Genomic DNA, 19,701 nt, shown 5'->3' with positions numbered 1-19,701 from the left:
CTGTTTAGGCACACCAGGGGCTCTGCAAACGCAACGTGACGCCCGCCGACCATTCCATCAAAGTCTGCATTTCAAAAGTCACTACTTCCCTTCTGAGCCCCGACGTGTGCCCAAACAGTGGTTTACCCCCACACATGGGGTATCGGCGTACTCAGGAGAAACTGGACAACAACTTTTGGGGTCCAATTTCTCCTGTAACCCTTGGGAAAATAAAAAATTCTGGGCTAAAAAATTATTTTTGAGGAAAGAAAACATATTTATTATTTTCACGGCTCTGCGTTATAAACTTCTGTGAAGCACTTGGGGGTTGAAAGTGCTCACCACATATCTAGATAATTTCATTTTGGGGTCTAGTTTCCGAAATGGGGTCACTTGTGGGGGGATTCTACTGTTTAGTCACATCAGGGGCTCTGCAAACGCAACGTGATGCCCGTAGAGCATTCCATCAAAGTCTGTATTTCAAAATGTCACTACTTCACTTCCGAGCCCCAGCAAGTGCCCAAATAGTAGTTTACCCCCACATATGGGGTATCACCGTACTCAGGAGAAACTGCACAACAAATATTGGGGTCAAATTTCTCCTGTTACCCTTGGGAAAATTAAAAAATTCTGGGCTAAAAAATTATTTTTGAGGAAAGAAAACGTATTTATTATTTTCACTGCTCTGTGTTATGAACTTCTGTAAAGCACTTGGGGGTTCAAAGTGCTCACCTCACATCTAGATAAGTTCCTTTCAGGGTCTAGTTTCCAAAATGGGGTCACTTGTGGGGGGTTTCTACTGTTTAGCCACATCAGGGGCTCTGCAAACGCAACGTGACGCCCGCAGAGCATTCCATCAAAGTCTGCATTTCAAAACGTCACTACTTCACTTCCGAGCCCCAGCATGTGCCTAAACAGTGGTTTACCCCCACATATGGGGTATCAGCGTACTCAGGAGAAACTGGACAACAACTTTTGGGGTCAAATTTCTCCTGTTACCCTTGGGAAAATAAAAAATTGTGGGCTAAAAAATCATTTTTGAGAAAATATTTTTTTTTTTTTTCATGGCTCTGCGTTATAAACTTCTGTGAAGCACTTGAGGGTTCAAAGTGCTCACCACACATCTAGATTCGTTCCTTTGGGGGTCTAGTTTCCAAAATGGGGTCATTTGTGGGGGATCTCCAATGTTTAGGCACACATGGGCTCTCCAAACGTGACATGGTGTACGCTAATGATTGGAGCTAATTTTCCATTTAAAAAGCCAAATGGTGTGCCTTCCCTTCTGAGCCCTGCTGTGCGCCCAAACAGTGGTTTACCCCCACATATGGGGTATCTGCGTACTCAGAACAAACTGGACAACATTTGTGGTCCAATTTCTCCTATTACCATTGGCAAAATAGGAAATTCCAGGCTAAAAAATCATTTTTGAGAAAAGAAAAATTATTTTTTATTTTCATGGCTCTGCATTATAAACTTCTGTGAAGCACCTGGGGGTTTAAAGTGCTCAGTATGCATCTAGATAAGTTCCTTGGGGGGTCTAGTTTCCAAAATGGGGTCACTTGTGGGGGAGCTCCAATGTTTAGGCACACGGGGGCTCTCCAAACGTGACATGGTGTCCGCTAAAGAGTGCAGCCAATTTTTCATTCAAAAAGTCAAATGGCGCTCCTTCCCTTCCAAGCCCTGCCGTGCGCCCAAACAGTGGTTTACCCCCACATATGAGGTATCAGCGTACTCAGGACAAATTGGACAACAACTTTCGTGGTTCAGTTTCTCCTTTTACCATTGGGAAAATAAAAAAATTGTTGCTGAAAAATCATTTTTGTGACTAAAAAGTTAAATGTTCATTTTTTCCTTCCATGTTGCTTCTGCTGCTGTGAAGCACCTGAATGGTTAATAAACTTCTTGAATGTGGTTTTGTGCACCTTGAGGGGTGCAGTTTTTAGAATGGTGTCACTTTTGGGTATTTTCAGCCATATAGACCCCTCAAACTGACTTCAAATGTGAGGTGGTCCCTAAAAAAAATGGTTTTGTAAATTTCGTTGTAAAAATGAGAAATCGCTGGTCAAATTTTAACCCTTATAACTTCCTAGCAAAAAAAAATTTTGTTTCCAAAATTGTGCTGATGTAAAGTAGACGTGTGGGAAATGTTATTTATTAACTATTTTGTGTCACATAACTCTCTGGTTTAACAGAATAAAAATTCAAAATGTGAAAATTGCGAAATTTTCAAAATTTTCGCCAAATTTCCGTTTTTATCACAAATAAACGCATAATTTATTGACCTAAATTTACCACTAACATGAAGCCCAATATGTCGCGAAAAAACAATCTCAGAACCGCTAGGATCCGTTGAAGCGTTCCTGAGTTATTACCTCATAAAGGGACACTGGTCAGAATTGCAAAAAACGGCAAGGACTTTAAGGTCAAAATAGGCTGGGTCATGAAGGGGTTAATATAGTATACTGTAGCATATTTGTATAAGTAGATATTATATTAACTGTATTTTTATATGAATAGTGAAATAATTAAAATTTACTCCAGTAATAATATTACATTAAATAAATTTATTAAATACTAGATGGCAGCCCGATTCTAAAGAATCGGGAGTCTAGAATCCATATATACTTTATTTATTCAAATGTAAGAATAATACAATTAATAAATAATAGTAAGAAAGAACAAAAATAATAGGCAGTATATGGAGAAAACACCAAACAAAAGTTCAAAATTGGTGTGAAAATGTCACTGAACCACTTCACAACTAAATATATATAGTTTTGGTAAATGGTATTATCATTTTTTTGACGAAATTCGGCAGGAGCTTGAAGAGCAACGTCACTGGGCCCGCCTCCACGCAGTAGAAACTTGCTGTGAGGTAAAAATTCAAAAATCACACCAAAATGGCGGGCGGAGTGTGTCACAGTACGGCACGTTTCTGATTGGTCGCTCGCAGCAGGCGGCAACCAATCAGAAACTGGACACTGTTGACGTCACTTATCTCCGGACATTAGCTCCGGACATTAGCTCTGGACATTAGCTCCGGACAAAGCCACGGAAGTTGGCACAAATTGCAGGAAGTAGTATTCTAGGCAATTATATATTAGATATACATATGTATAAGATATTTAAATTATTTTGTTTTTAAATAAATATGAAATTAACCTTTATCTTTCATTTTCCTTTAGAATTTTACTTTCAAAGCAAGGATTGAACAAAAAAATACCTGTTTCATGAATTTATGTCTTATTCACACAGGAAGTTATATTAATTGCATGTTTTTATATATATATATATATATATATATATATATATCTATATAGATATATCTATATAGATATATATATATATCTTATATATAATTGCCTAGAATACTACTTCCTGCAATTTGTGCCAACTTCCGTGGCTTTGTCCGGAGCTAATGTCCGGAGCTAATGTCCGGAGCTAATGTGCGGAGATAATGTCCGGAGCTAATGTCCGGAGCTAATGTCCGGAGCTAATGTCCGGAGCTAATGTCCGGAGCTAATGTCCGGAGCTAATGTCCGGAGCTAATGTCCGGAGCTAATGTCCGGAGCTAATGTCCGGAGCTAATGTCCGGAGCTAATGTGCGGAGATAATGTCCGGAGCTAATGTCCGGAGCTAATGTCCGGAGCTAATGTCCGGAGATAAGTGACGTCAACAGTGTCCAGTGTCTGATTGGTTGCCGCCTGCTGCGAGCGACCAATCAGAAACGTGCCGTACTGTGACACACTCCGCCCGCCATTTTGGTGTGATTTTTGAATTTTTACCTCACAGCAAGTTTCTACTGCGTGGAGGCGGGCCCAGTGACGCTGCTCTTCAAGCTCCTGCCGAATTTCAAGTATATATGGATTCTAGACTCCCGATTCTTTAGAATCGGGCTGCCATCTAGTCTATATATATATATATATATATATGTATATATATATAACACTTAAAATAAATAATATATAACTAATTTCTAAAACTTGTTTTTTCCGTCCACTGCATGGTGCATGACGTGTGACAGCTGAGTTAAAAAAAATAAAATAAAGATATCATATAGCCTTATTTTAGTTTTAAGAATTTCCTCAGCCTTTACATTCAAATGGATTCAGTTACAGGCCTGTACCGATTTAGCTGTGGAACATTCAACTCGGGTTTCTTGTGAATGGGTCCTGTCCTATCTATAGGTTAGAACATTCAACTCAAGTTTGTTATGGCGCCTATCTATAAGTTAGAACATAGTGTTAGATAATATTTGGGGAATATTCAAAGGAATATTAGAATACTAAATTTAATAGTTACTATGCGCATTGATAATTAGGATACAATATTTTGGGTTAATATACATGTATTCTTATTCTTTGTATGTGAAATATGTAGTTTCAACGTCTATGTGTGTGTCACAGTCTGAGTGACAGATGACAGATGAGTATAAGCAGCTGCTAAGAATGAACCTAATGTAAGAGTGTAACGTAAGAATGGAGTGTGGAATGTACGGTATGAAACAGGCCTCTTTCAGCCTTATGATTTATGGTATGTTGGAAAGAAGAAAAACAAACCTTGTGTTAATGAGAAAATAAGATTCAGTTAAATTATTAGAATATTAAGATATATTTCAATATATTATTTACTCAACATATATTTCTATTTCTTTAGTAATTATTATTTCTTGATTTAGTTAATAGTGAATAAGTGCAATCACACATCAATATGGTTTATTAAGAAAATCTACATTTAGAATAATTTTTCCAAATGATAATTTTATGATATTCAGTGTTTTTTTAATGGTTACATAGATGGGTATATATCTTCAAACAAATTTATGACACAAGCTGATATGACAGTTAGTAAAAACCTAAATTAAAAAAATAATTATTTTTTACAAATTAATTTTTTCATAAAATAATATTTTTTGATATTAAGGGGGAAATGTCTTTTTGATCCAGATTACATCATCACATTTCATCAGTACCTCTTTTTCTCACATTTTAATAAAGAAGAAATATTTATAAGGTATTATTGGGTACAATAACATTAAATATTATAAAAGTCATTTTTTCCCTCTAATAAAGGATATTATATGCAAAGTTGCATACTTTCAATATTTTGGTAATCCAAGGTTATGACAACATCTACATGAGAAAATATTAAGGAAATGTGTTACTGAGACATAACCTCATCATTTGTCATCAACATATAAAGGCCTTATTCTTATTCTTATTTTTTATTCTCATTTTTATTTTTCATTTTTAATTTTTTCATCAACATATAAAGGCCTTATTTTTATTTTTATTTTTCATTTTTAATTTTTTCTTCATTTTTATGTTTCATTTTTATTTTTTATCTCAAGAAGGAAAAAAAATAAATCAATATTTAATAAAGTAATGTCTAATACAAGAATATTGCTTTATCAAATATAGTGATCATATGGTTTAATTTTATAAGAAATGTTTCAATTCTAAGTTAAATACAACAATTCTTTCACTCATTCATTCAGTCATTTATTCATATATGTTCTTATTTTGGTTCATGGCTACACATTCTTACATATAATTTATTAATAAAGTTTTAATAATAAATGTCAGCACTTGTTACATAAAAGACACACTGACATCTATGGGTTCAAAAAAGAAATTACACCTATGACATAAAAATGTCCAGTCACATGAAGAATATGGATAATAATTTATTATCTGTTATGCTGTAAGAATCAGGCTGCACTCGGATGTCACCCGAGTGCAGTCCTATAGTGAGTGTGACGATTCACAGGAGGAAAACGGGAAGTGGACCCTCTAGACCGCGACGACGAATCCCTCACGTACGAGCTGACCAGATGGACCTCCCCCTATACAGGGAGAGTTAGGGGCAGGCCCGTGAGGGACTATTGCCACGGAAGCTGGAGGACCAGGACGGGAGAAGACCAAGAAGAGGCGGAGATAGTAGGACCACAGTGTTATGCTATAAGAATCAGGCTGCACTCAGATGTCACCCGAGTGCAGTCCTATAGAGAGTACTGCAGAGACTCAGGACTGATGGATTCACTGCAGGAGTACAGGGACTGGCGGAGGAACTGAGGAAAACGCAGAGGCTAGCAGGATACAGGAGGAACACAGGATTGGCAGGACTCGGCAGGAACACAGAACTGGCAGGACACGGCAGGAACACAGGACTGGCAGGACACGGCAGGAACACAGGACTGGAAGGACACGGCAGGAACAAAGGACAGACAGGATAAACCCAAAGTCAGAGGGGAAGACTAAGAGCGGCCAGGAACACCTGAAGGAAACAAATGATAACCAGGCACACAGGGACAGCAGGAAGCAGTTTAAATACCTATAGGCAGGGTAGCACTTCCAGGTAACAGACCTCCAGTACTATAGAGAGGATAATAAGGAGAACCGACCTCAGGGTGTTAGTCCTCCAAGACCATAGAGGAGACAGAAGATCAGAAGTGCACACGCGCAGCACTGAACCTGGTATGCGCGCGCGCACGAGAAGCAGAGGCCGGGAGCGAGCGCGGAGAAAGAGACGCTGACTGGGGAGGCGGCAGCAACGGTATGACAGTACCCCCGTCTTTACATCCCTCCTTCCTCTTTAAGCCAGAAAGAAACTTAGCTAAAATTCGAGGAGCCTGAATATTCTCCCGAGGCTCCCAGGATCTCTCCTCAGGACCGAAACCCCTCCAGTCGACCAAAAACAAAGTTCTACCTCTAATTTTTTTCATGGCCAAAATGTCCTTAACCTCAAAAACATTGTCTGCGGAAACAGGCGAAGGTGAAGAAAGAGTCGAGGTGTGAAACCGATTGAAAACTACAGGCTTAAGGAGAGATACATGAAAGGAATTAGGGATACGAAGAGAGGCAGGTAACTTAAGTTTGTAGGAGACGTTGTTAATACGTGCCAAAACCTCGAAAGGACCAATATAACGGGGACCCAGTTTATGTGAAGGGATTTTAAGGCGAATAAATCTAGAAGAAATCCAGACCTTATCCCCAGGATGGAATACAGGGGAATCGAGACGCCTTTTATCAGCATGCCTCTTCATCCTATGCTGAGCTAGTTCGAGAGCAGACTTGGTCTCCTGCCAAACCCTGGAGAATTCTCTAGACAGAAGATCTGCCGCCGGCACAGTAGAGACAGGAGGAACTGGTAGAGGAAGACCAGGGTGTTGTCCGTAGACAACAAAAAATGGAGATTTGGTAGAAGCTTCACTGGTGTGGTTATTATAAGAAAACTCGGCCCATGGTAGTAAGTCAGACCAATCATTTTGATGAGCGTTGGAGAAATGCCAGAGATAAGTAACCAGGATCTGATTGGTACGCTCCACTTGGCCGTTAGACTGTGGATGATAGGCCAAAGAAAAATCAAGCGAAATGTTCAGTGACTTACAGAGAGATCTCCAGAAATGAGCAGTGAACTGAACACCCCGATCAGAAACAATGTGCTGTGGAAGACCATGAATGCGAAAAATATGTTGAACAAAAATCTTTGCCAGTTCAGGAGCCGAAGGCAGACCAGGAAGAGCAATGAAATGTGCCATTTTAGAGAAACGGTCGACAACCACGAGGATGACGGTACAACCACAGGAGTGAGGCACATCAGTTAAGAAATCCATTGCAATATGTTGCCACGGAGCAGTAGGCACTGGAAGAGGAAGAAGAAGTCCGGAAGGAAGCCGCCTGGGTACTTTGTTCTTGGCACAGGAAGGGCAAGAGACCACAAAAGCTTGGACATCCTTCGAAAGAGTCGGCCACCAGTAGTAACGAGATATTAGATCAAGAGTTTTTTTGAAACCGACATGTCCCGCTAGCTTGGAAGCATGTCCCCAGAGTAACACACGTCTCCTGTTCCTCTCAGAAACGAAAGTCTTACCCGGAGGTAAAGAGGTCATAGATACTGGAGCAAGTGTGATGATTCTAGCGGGGTCAATGATGTGCGAGGATTCCTCCTAAGTGTCCACCGACAAGAAGGACCTGGATAGAGCATCAGCTTTGAAGTTCTTCTCTCCAGGCAGGAAGCGAAGTTCAAAGTCAAATCGGGCAAAGAACAAGGCCCACCTGGCTTGTCGTGGATTCAGTCGGTGCACTGAACGGATGTATGCCAAATTCTTATGATCCGTAAAGATGACAAAGGGATGTAAGGCTCCCTCCAACAGATATCTCCACTCCTCTAAGGCCAATTTGATGGCCAAAAGTTCTCTGTTACCAATGGAATAATTTCTTTCAGAAGAAGAGAAACTCTTGGAGAAGAAACCACAGGGCACAAGACGACCAGTAGAAGACTTCTGAGAAAGCACAGCTCCGGCACCAACAGCAGAGGCGTCAACCTCTATGAAGAAGGGTTTATTAGCTTCAGGGTGATGGAGTAAAGGAGCGGAGGCGAATGCTTCTTTGAGAGAGTGGAAAGCCTTTTCAGCCTCTGCTGGCCAAAGACGGGGATTGGCACCCTTCTTTATCAAGGAGGAGATGGAAGCCGACAAGGAGGAGAAATGCGGAATAAATTGCCGATAGTAATTCGCAAATCCTAGAAAGCGCTGAATTGCCTTAACCCCAAGCGGATGTGGCCAGTTGAGTACGGCAGAAACTTTAGCCGGATCCATACACAGACCAGAATCAGAGATGATGAAGCCCAGGAATGGCAGGGACGACTGTTCGAAGGCACACTTCTCAAGTTTAGCATATAGACGATTCTCCCTCAGACGGAGAAGAACTTGCCGCACATGTCTCCTATGAGAAAGCAGATCCGGTGAAAACACAAGGATGTCGTCCAAGTACACCACTACACATGTGTAAAGTAGGTCCCGAAAAACATCATTCACCAACTCTTTAAAAACTGCAGGAGCATTACATAAGCCGAAAGGCATCACCAAATATTCATGATGACCGTCTCTGGTGTTAAACGCAGTCTTCCATTCATCACCCGAACGAATTCGGATCAAGTTGTAAGCTCCTCTGATATCCAGTTTAGTGAAGATTCGTGCTCCACGCAGACGATCAAAAAGTTCTGGGATGAGAGGAAGTGGATACTTGTTTTTAATGGTGATGTTATTGAGGCCACGGTAATCAATGCAGGGACGAAGGGAACCGTCCTTCTTCTTGACGAAGAAAAATCCAGCGCCTGCAGGAGAGGAGGACTTCCGTATAAAGCCTCTGGCCAGATTCTCTTGAATGTATTCAGACATGGCTAAAGTCTCGGAGGGTGATAGAGGATAAATACGACCTCTAGGAGGAGTAGAGCCGGATACAAGATCTATCGGACAGTCGTATGCGTGATGCGGAGGTAAGACTTCTGCTTCCTTTTTGTTGAAAACGTCCGAAAAAGAGTGATAAGCTGCGGGTAGATTCGCTAGCTCCGGAACCGAGGGAGAGAAACTAGCAGGCTTGACGGGAAGCAGGCATCTGTTTTGACAAAACTGTCTCCAGGATAGGACGTCCCCAGTACGCCAATTCAGAGTAGGTTCATGGTTTCTTAGCCAGGGGAGTCCTAAAAGAAATGCATGGGATAAAGACGGTAAAACATAAAATGCCAACTTTTCTCGATGGAACGCTCCAATTTGAATCTCAATCTCGTCTGTGACAGAAGAAACGACCTCCCGCAAAGGCTGACTGTCGACAGAAGCTATTTGCCTAGGAACCTCCAAGGATCTGACAGGAATCCCAAGCCTCTCGACCAGCTCAAGTTGAACAAAATTCCCAGCCGCACCAGAATCCACATAAGCCTCAAGAGAGAAATGACTGGAACCCATGTGTAATATGACAGGCAAAATCAAAGGTGGAGAGGTATCATGGCTACCTAGGGAGGCCTCTCTTACCTGACCTAGGCGGAGGCGTTTCCCGGCTTCTGGGGACAAGAATGCAGAAGATGAGAAGCGCTGCCACAATAAAAGCATAAGCCCTGTGTAAGTCTCTCCTTTCGGCGTTGTTCGGCAGGCTTGAGGCGATCAACCTGCATAGGCTCAGGGGAAGAAGAGAAAGAAGCTGCAGTGGTTTGGGAAAGAGAAGTACCACGTGTAATGGAGGAAAAACGAGTAGGCCTCCTCTCTCTGACAACCTCACGAGAATGCTCCTGGAACCGTAAATCAATGTGAGTCGCCAAAGAGATAAGGTCATCTAAAGCAGAAGGAGTATCCCGCCCTGCCAGCTCATCCTTAATACGGGAAGACAAACCTCGCCAAAATGCTCCCACCAAAGCCTCATTATTCCAACCTAAATCAGAGGACAGCATCCGGAAATGGATGGCATATTGAGCTACAGAAAGGGTCCCCTGACAAAGGTTGAAAAGGGACTCAGTAGTCGATACCAGACGACCAGGTTCATCAAACACCTTGCGGAAGGTGTCTAAAAAGAGAGCAAGTTGAGAAACCACAGGATCATCTCGCTCCCAAAGAGGGTTCACCCACGCCAAAGCCTCGCCCTCCAAATGGGACACCACAAAAGCCACCTTAGCACGGTCAGTTGGGTACAGTAACGGGGATAATTCAAAGTGTAGTTGACACTGGTTGAGAAACCCGCAACATAATTTAGGATCCCCACCATACCGAGGTGGCCTGGCAAGACGGGGCGAGGGTTGTGGAGCGGACACCTGTACAGGAGCAGAAGCGGCAGTCTGAAGAGAGAGAAGTCGATTATCGACAGAGGCCATAAAATTCAAAATATGGGACTGAGTGTCCCGTTGTTGACTTAACTCTTGCTGAAGAGACGCCAACTGAGTAGCGTTACCAGGGTCGGTAGACTGTAACATCGCGAGACGAGACTCCATGTTCTTGACAAAGGACATGATTCAACTCCTTTAGAGTGGCAGAGACACCAGCGGGGTCCATGGCCTGGTTATACTGTTATGCTGTAAGAATCAAGCTGCACTCGGATGTCACCCGAGTGCAGTCCTATAGTGAGTGTGACGATTCACAGGAGGAAAACGGGAAGTTGACCCTCTAGACCACGATGACGAACCCCTCACGGACGAGCTGACCAGATGGACCTCCCCCTATACACGGAGAGTTAGGGGCAGGCCCGTGAGGGACTATTGCCACGGAAGCTGGAGGACCAGGACGGGAGAAGACCAAGAAGAGGCGGAGATAGTAGGACCACAGTGTTATGCTATAAGAATCAGGCTGCACTTAGATGTCACCCGAGTGCAGTCCTATAGAGAGTACTGCAGAGACTCAGGACTGATGGGTTCACTGCAGCAGTACAGGGACTGGCGGAGGAACTGAGGAAAACACAGAGGCTAGCAGGATACAGGAGGAACACAGGATTGGCAGGACTCGGCAGGAACACAGGACTGGCAGGACACGGCAGGAACACAGGACTGGCAGGACACGGCAGGAACACAGGACTGGAAGGACACGGCAGGAACAAAGGACAGACAGGATAAACCCAAAGTCAGAGGGAAAGTGAACTTCACAGAGACTAAGAGCGGCCAGGAACACCTGAAGGAAACAAATGATAACCAGGCACAGAGGGACGGCAGGAAGCAGTTTAAATACCTATAGGCAGGGTAGCACTTCCAGGTAACAGACCTCCAGTACCATAGAGAGGACAATAAGGAGAACCGACCTCAGGGTATTAGTCCTCCAAGACCATAGAGGAGACAGAAGATCAGAAGTGCACACGTGCAGCACTGAACCTGGTATGCGTGCGCGCACGAGAAGCAGAGGCCGGGAGCGAGCGCGGAGAAAGAGACGCTGACTGGGGAGGCGGCAGCAACGGTTTGACATTATCATTTATTATTATTTTATTTTTTTCAAACAAGAAGCCATATTAATATTTTAATAAAATAATTATTTAGATATTATTGATTGCTGTGATATTATAAGTTAGGAAAATTACCAGATTTGGTATAGAATAGGGAATGAAGACTTCAATCAAGATACCGGAGTTACATTAATAAAGACATTTCATTTTTCTAAATTCAATTGATTCTTAAAAGTTGCAAGAAGAAAAGCCGTTATCCAGAAGTTCCACAAGGTAACAATGCTATGATTTCTGAGTAATAATAGACTGTGTCAAATACAATTCATGTCACCAATCACAACTACAGCATCCATCACTGACAACTGGGTACAGTATCAAAGATGAACTGTGTTATTACGTTCCAGTGGTTTCCTATCACCTATAAGGGTATGTGTCCACGTGCAGGAAACGCTGCGTGTCTGATGCTGCATAGAGCCGCAGCGTCAGACACGCAGCATCCAGATGTTACAGCATAGTGGAGGGGATTTAATGAAATCCCGTCTCCACTATGCGTGGTAACACGCACGCGGCGGCCCTGCGACTCCGGACATGCTGCGCGTCTTTTCAGATCGCAGCATGTCCGTATATCTTGCGGCGACGCTGCGTCGCCTCAAGATATAGCACAGGGCCCTGTGGTGGGGAGCGATGATCCCGGATGTGTGCTGTGAACACATCCGGCATCATCGCGTCCCAGAAAGGGGGTGGGGCTTACCGCAGAGCAGCTAAGCCGCTCCGGCGATACCGCCGGCCATCCTGAAAGTGGACACATACCCTAAGACTTCCATGAAAGCTGGTGAAGAATCAGGTAATTGTCAGGATGCTACAACCTGACATGTGTCCTGTGCACTAAGGACTGGTTATGGTGCTATGTTTAGCAAGGAATAGTCAATGTAACCCTTGCTGTGCTGACCAAAGACGTCACAACTGTTTCAAGACCAGTGCGGATGATATGGAAGGATTCCAGATGATTTCCAATGTAAGTCCAGGTCTCTAAAGGTGGCACTGCACAGATATTAAAGCTAGATTTAATCTATGAACTTTGTTTTCTTATCAACATTTGATTTTATGGACTTTGATTGACACATGACACACAGTCTCTACATATCTACATGCTATCATCTATTTCAAAAGAGTTATAATAAAGATTGTTTTAAAAGAACCAAGAAGATATCAAGATGAAGACCAGATGACATCAGACCTGAGATGCTTCAAGTAGATATAGGGAAGTATAATTATATATTTTATATGAATATTAGTCACGGCTTACCATAACATGAATTTACATATCATTATATTATTGAGAACATATAACAATATTATTATTGATATTATTATTTATTAAATTATTTTGCCAAAGAAGAAGAAAAGAAGATTTTATTAATATGTTTAATTTGAGGGTTCCAATCAATGCCTGTCACCCTAAAAAAGGGGGAATTGTTAAATATTAATTAATTGAATTATTCTTATTCTCAATTCTGTACTGAGCACATTGCTTCTTGCGGACACTACCAAAAGCTATTTCTGTGTATGTAGCTCAGAGCATAAGTCAATGCCATATACAGAGGACACGTGGTCTGTAGGAAACATACAGTATATAAACGTCTCCTAGGAGGGTGTGGGGGCTTTTTGTCACGTGGGACTGTCACCTCCTGCCTACACATCATTCTCCATGGACATGAGACTAGTCACAAGGAACAACAGCTGTTAGCCATGCCATGATTCTACTCCATGCCATGATGACTTCAAACATCACACAGACAGACGGTTTTACCATTCAGGACCTTGGGAAAGATGAGTAACAAGACAAGCGCTGATATTTACACATGGACAATCTGTTCGTAACTATTTCATCTACTTTTATGTTATTGCTGCAATGTGGTTTTCCTATGGACAATTCAATAAACCACCATACTTTTCATCAGAATATCATGACATTTTTCTTTTAAGAGTAAGCACCTGGTGAATAGTCCTGATTAAATATATGTGCGAAATAACCATTTTTAATAGTAGCTTAGTGGAGAAAGGAATTCAGTTTTTGACAAATTCAGTTTTAGATAGAGGGAGGACATTATGTTAGAAACAGCAGAAAGACAATCACTGGTATTTTGTAGTTATGCAGGGGTGATGTCAGGAATACAAAGTGTATAATTGGGTGTCATAGTGATTGTACTGAAAACCGATTCAACTGATGATTTGTCCAATAGGAGCAGTACATAAGAAGACGAGGAGGGGGCCTAGTACTGATCATTGAGGAACTCCAACAGTAGGGGAAGAGGAGAGTTAGAGGAGCCAGCAAAAGATACAGTGAAGGAGCAGTCAGAGCGGTAGGAAGAGAACCAGGAGAGAGCAGTATCCTTGAGGTCAATAGAGTGGAGCATAGCGAGCAGAAGCTGGTGATCCACAGTGTTGAATGCTGCGGAGAGATCCATGAGAATCAGCAGGGAGTAGTGACCATTAGATTGAGCTATTAGTAGATCATTAGAGAATTTGGTGAGAGCAGTTTTAATAGCAGAAATCAGATTGTAAAGGGTCAAGAAGAGAGTTATCTGAGAGATAGTGGTTTAGACAGGAGTGCACCAAGTGATCTAGGGGTTTAAGGATGAAGGAAAGGTTAGAGACAGGTCTCTAGTTAGCTGCATAGCTCTGGCTGAGGGATGATTATTTCTAAGTAATGGATGTATCCTGGCATGTTTACATGAGGAGGGAAAGATACCACATGAGATGAGTTAAGTAAGTGGTGACAGCTAGGGAAAGGGACTGAAGGAGATGTAAGGGAATAGGGTCACTGGTGCAGGGGGAAGATGTAAGGAGCATATTAACTTTTTCCATGACCAGTTAAAGGGCAGAAAGTGAGCTAGATGCTGTGTGGGAGGAAGAAGATTGCATGATATTGGGGGATATCATGATGTTGGATATGGTCATTTTTTTTCTTTGAAATAGTTAGCCAGATCGTTAGCGCTGAGATCGGTGGTAGGAATCTGCACTGTTTGAATGAGGAGAGAATGAAAAATGTCAAAGAGTTGAAGTATGTTTGTTTGGAGAGGTGAAGAGCAGAGTTATATGTTTTAAGCATAAACTTATAATGGATGAAATCTTCGACAAGACATTCAGCGCACCTGGAGCACCGCTGGAGAAAATGTGTTTGAAGCATGTGCCAGGGTTGTCACCGTCTGTGCCGAGTTTTTCTAAAGGTTGGAGGTGCAGCTTCATCCAGGGCACTTTGCAATGTTTCATTACAATGTTTCAATGCAGAGTCAGAAAATGAGAGGGAGGAGAATGGGGCCAATTATGACTGCAAATTCTTCATACGTTTCTGCTTATTAAAGGGAACCTGTCACCCCCCTGGGTGTTTTTAAGTAAAAGAGCCACCTGCTGCAGCACTAAGGCTGCATTCTTTGAAGATGGCTCTTCTGTTTGTGCTCCCTCCTAACGCTGAAATATTGAGTTTTATAAATTTGGTGCAATACCTGTACTCTATCTGGGGGGCACGTTATTTCCCCCGGACTCAACCACCTCCCAGCCGCCAATCATCCCTGCAGTGTGCCAGGTGCCGCCTCCTCTGTCTGTAGTCATATAACCGACGCCTGCGCTGTGCTTTCATTTCTTGGGCATGCACCGTGCGCACTGCCCTTCAACTCACATCATAACAGTGGAGTTCAGGTCAGCATGGCAGGAGACCGAAGAGGAGACACACAAATGTAAGCGCATTACAAAGTTTAAGAGGGGGTGGAGTGGGAATAATAGGGAAAAAAGTCTTAAAGTGGACAACTCCTTTAAGGAGTTGAGTGTTGCATGGCAGGGCTGCACTGTAACTTATTTTTTGCAATCTACTAAAGGAAATTTAAACATTTCTTCCTATTTCCTCAATCAAAGAGAAGCCAATAGTTTGCTCTTTTTTTTTTATTCCAAGCAGCGAGTGTGTATTGTGAAATCTGGTAACATACTGTTTTAAAGGAGTTTGTCTGATGAACAAAGTACATTTTAAAGGGGTTGTCCAGACCTCTCACAAAAGTCTGCAGTAAATATGCAATTGCAGAATTGTGTATCTTCACATTGGGCGCAGTGCGCACTGTAAGGATTCTCAGGTGCAAATGGCAAGCCTGAGCTGTCATATTCCGACTAGAGGTGCCTGGGCTCACTCAATACAAGTGAACTGAGTGAGGCCATGCACATTTAGTCGGAATGTGGCAGGGACTATGAATATCACATAAATGTGGTCAAACGACAAGTTTGTAGTAAAAAAGAGTAGGCACAAACTTTTGTGAAAAGCATGGACAACCCCTTTAATTAATAGATTTGAAATAATAAGATCAAAAATTTAACATCCAAAAAAAAATTCCTGTGCTGAGATAATCTTAACAATGCACCCCTGCTATGTACTTTGTAATGGCTGTGTCTGACAATGCAGAGCTGCTCTACTGTAGTTCATGGTTGGCACATACCGCAGTGAGTATACAGATTAAATGGCAGAGCAGCTGCTCTCTAAGGTAACATATTTCCCTGCCTGTTTTAGCACAGGAGAGAATATTTCTGCATGTTATGAGCTCACCATAAATCAAGTCATTGACATATGAGTTCAGGCAGCTACTGAACTCCAATATCAATGACTTGATTTATCAAGATCTCAGAGGGCTGGAGAAGCAGCAGAAACACTTGCTCCTGTGATAAAACAGGCAGGAAGATCTATTAATTACAATGTATTTTGTTTGTGGAACCACCCGAAAGAGAGGTCATCACCAATAATAAAGTCAAGGAAAACCTCTTTAAGAAATTGGAAAGTAGACCAAATTAGGCAGGAACTTTTGATTCTGTACATCAGGAGCATTGATGTTCAGCTCTAATTCCAAAATGAGGTCAATCATAATGCATCAATAACATTCAATTTTTCCTTTTTTTTTTTTTTAAAAAAAAGTGAATTATTGTAGTTTGTGAACAATTTTTCATAGGTAGGCGAAGAAATTGTAGCTGATGCATAAAAACCAATTTACAAGATGTTTAACTTGAGCAGGTGCACAGACTTGCATACACAACAACGCTCACCGCAAAGTCAATAACAGTAAATATTTGCAGACATAAGTCAGTGGAAAGTCATTTCAAGTTCCCATAAAACCCATCCAACCACACTGCAATAAATGTGTTCTGAGCGCCCAGGCAGTGATGAATCTGCTTTGTAAATGCTAACCATTTGCAGGTGCAAACACCGATTCTGGGAGATATGTCTGACATACTGTAGGCTTAATTGCTCCCTAAGCTAGCTCAGTTCCAGAGATTTTAATGGACCTATACACATGAATTTATATTTAATGGAGATGTAATAACCCGGTAACGCATAATATTACTGACAGAATACTATAGAATATTTCCACAGTCAGTCCTCCATATTTGAAGAGAAAATACATTTTCTGAAAAGCTGGTGGAGAATGACAGCCATTACACGATATGATGAAATGTATGGTAATTTTAACAGACTGCAATGTGCATTTCGAGGGAACAGCCATGAAGTATTAACAGCGCAATACATTATAATATATAATGGTTCATATACTTTGCATATAATGCTAAATAATTGCCAGGGCAAAAATAATTTATCATGAGATCATATTCGTATGCACAGAGAGCTATGGTTCATACATAATGTACAGTGATTGTGGAAAATCAAAATGGTACAGACATGTCCATCCGTACCCTTCCTCTTGGCTCAACATATCCTGCAATGAGAGTTGTGAGGTGGTCAGCTTTAAGAAAAAACAAGTCTTTGTTGTACTCTGTCAAGAGATGTTTATGCCATATGTGACCATATTTGAGTGGTTATTATGTCAGTTGTGGGTGGCACATAAGACTTTGTTAGCCTTGGCAGCTATGACTAGTGATCACTGGGATTTCCAGCAGCACGGATTAGCTAGTTTAGGGGCTGTAAAGCAAAATAGAATCATCCTTATGGGATAGTCTCTCTAAGAATCAATTAATCTAAAAGTATCTACCTCTGGCATCTATAAGATGACCTGCTCAAACAGGACATGGTAGGTGCACTTATGAGTCTAAGCAGAAGCCCTATCATAAAAACAAATTCTGCAAAAGTGCTGATGAAATTTGTCAAGATTTTTCAAGTGGATAACAGTTTTAAAGGGTCACATTACTAATAAATCCTCATTGATGTCCTGTCAATAAAAAGAGGCTTCTTTCCAAACGAATACAAAATTCCATGTTCAAAATCAGCAGTCAAGCTCCAATGTCACCAGTGACTAATTATTTCTCCGTCTGCACCTTTACGGCATGCGGGCACACAGACAAGGAGTTATTGCGAGTTAATGACAATAAAACACTTATGGCCATCCAACAGGCTCAATACCGTAAACATCTCTAGGTTCATGATCAATAGCTGATTCCCTGCAACACTACTATGAATGCTCAGCATGACTTGTCAGACAGGCAGAATTGTGTGTAGGACTAGAGATTCCATTTTTTACAACATGTGGTTAATAGCTGTAAAAAAATAAAGTAGTCTGATGCACTAATAGTCCAATAGCAAGTATTCATATAGAGACAAGCCTACAACCTAAAGTAACCACCGATCGACCAAACCGCTACACGACCAGCTCTATCCTCACCTACTGTATTCTCACCCATCCCTTGTAGATTGTGAGCCTTCGCGGGCAGGGTCCTCTCTCCTTCTGTACCAGTTGTGACTTGTATTGTTCAAGATTATTGTACTTGTTTTTATTATGTATACCCCTCCTCACATGTAAAGCGCCATGGTTCTATAATAATATATAATAATAATTATGTTTTTTTCCAACCAGTCATTCTTTAGCTCTGGAGGACCCTACAAGTAGTAAACAGACAACTATTTTTTTTCAATGAGAACTGTGTAATACTTTATTTTTCCTGTCGGGGCACTGCAGGAAATCTCAACACTGGCTGTAAGGTTTGACAAACAGTTATAGCTGATTGTTGGATGTCCTAGCAATGGAAAACCCAATGATCAGATCATTATCTGTGGGACGTTCTAGTAAAAAAGGAGTTGCCCTAAGAAATGCAACCATTGCTACTATGTTTCTATATTTTTTGTCCTAAAAAATATCTAGAGGGGAGGAGAAGGGAGGTGTTAGAGGCTCATCCCCCTCGCCTCTACATATCATTTGTTCCCATTTGTTCAGAGCGGCTTATCACATTCCCTTATCAAAGTCATTTTATGTGTAAGTGCGTGTGTGTAGCCAATTCACTACTTCCATCTATCCCCTACTCCCTCAAGATGGCTGGACCATCATTGTAAATACACACCTGTACTTTGTATCTCCCCCACCTCATTGTAGATTGTAAGCTCTCACGAGCAGGGTTGTTTAACTTTACTTTAATTATTGTATTGTTAACGTTGTTAGTTATGATTTGTGTTTTGAAAATGTTAAACTGTAAAGAGTGCGGAATATGTTGGCGCTATATAAATGAAGATTATTATCAGTAGCACCTGTCATCTCTTATCTCAGTAATGTAAAAGTCTGTCTTCACTGAATACAGATTTTTCCTGTGAATTGAGAGTTTTAAGAATTAATTACACAGGTATACTAAATTTGGATTCATGAAAATTATTTCAAATACAATGATTCTTATGTTTCCTCATGCCCTGATTTAAAAAACACTGCTATTTTTAACCATCACGTATTGATTTAGCACAAAACAAGGGTGAAATTATGTACGTGAAATTACATAATAGAAAGATGAACAAGAAAAATATTTATTTATTATGCTTTGCTTATACAGCGATATCTTATTCCGCTGCGCCTTACATACACTATCATCACTGTCAATGGGGCTCACAATTGAAATTCCCTATCATGTCTTTGGAGTATGGGAGGAAACCGGAGCACCCAGAGGAAACCCACACAAACACGGGGAGAACATACAAACCCCTTCTTTAAAAGAATCACAAGCCCTTTTTTCAACAGCTTTCATTTGTATTTCGAACATGTCTTCCTTCATGAGTTTCCGAATA

This window comes from Ranitomeya imitator, chromosome 2, assembly GCF_032444005.1.
Source record: "Ranitomeya imitator isolate aRanImi1 chromosome 2, aRanImi1.pri, whole genome shotgun sequence".
NCBI lineage: Eukaryota > Metazoa > Chordata > Amphibia > Anura > Dendrobatidae > Ranitomeya > Ranitomeya imitator.
Note: the sequence above shows the minus strand (reverse complement) of the source record.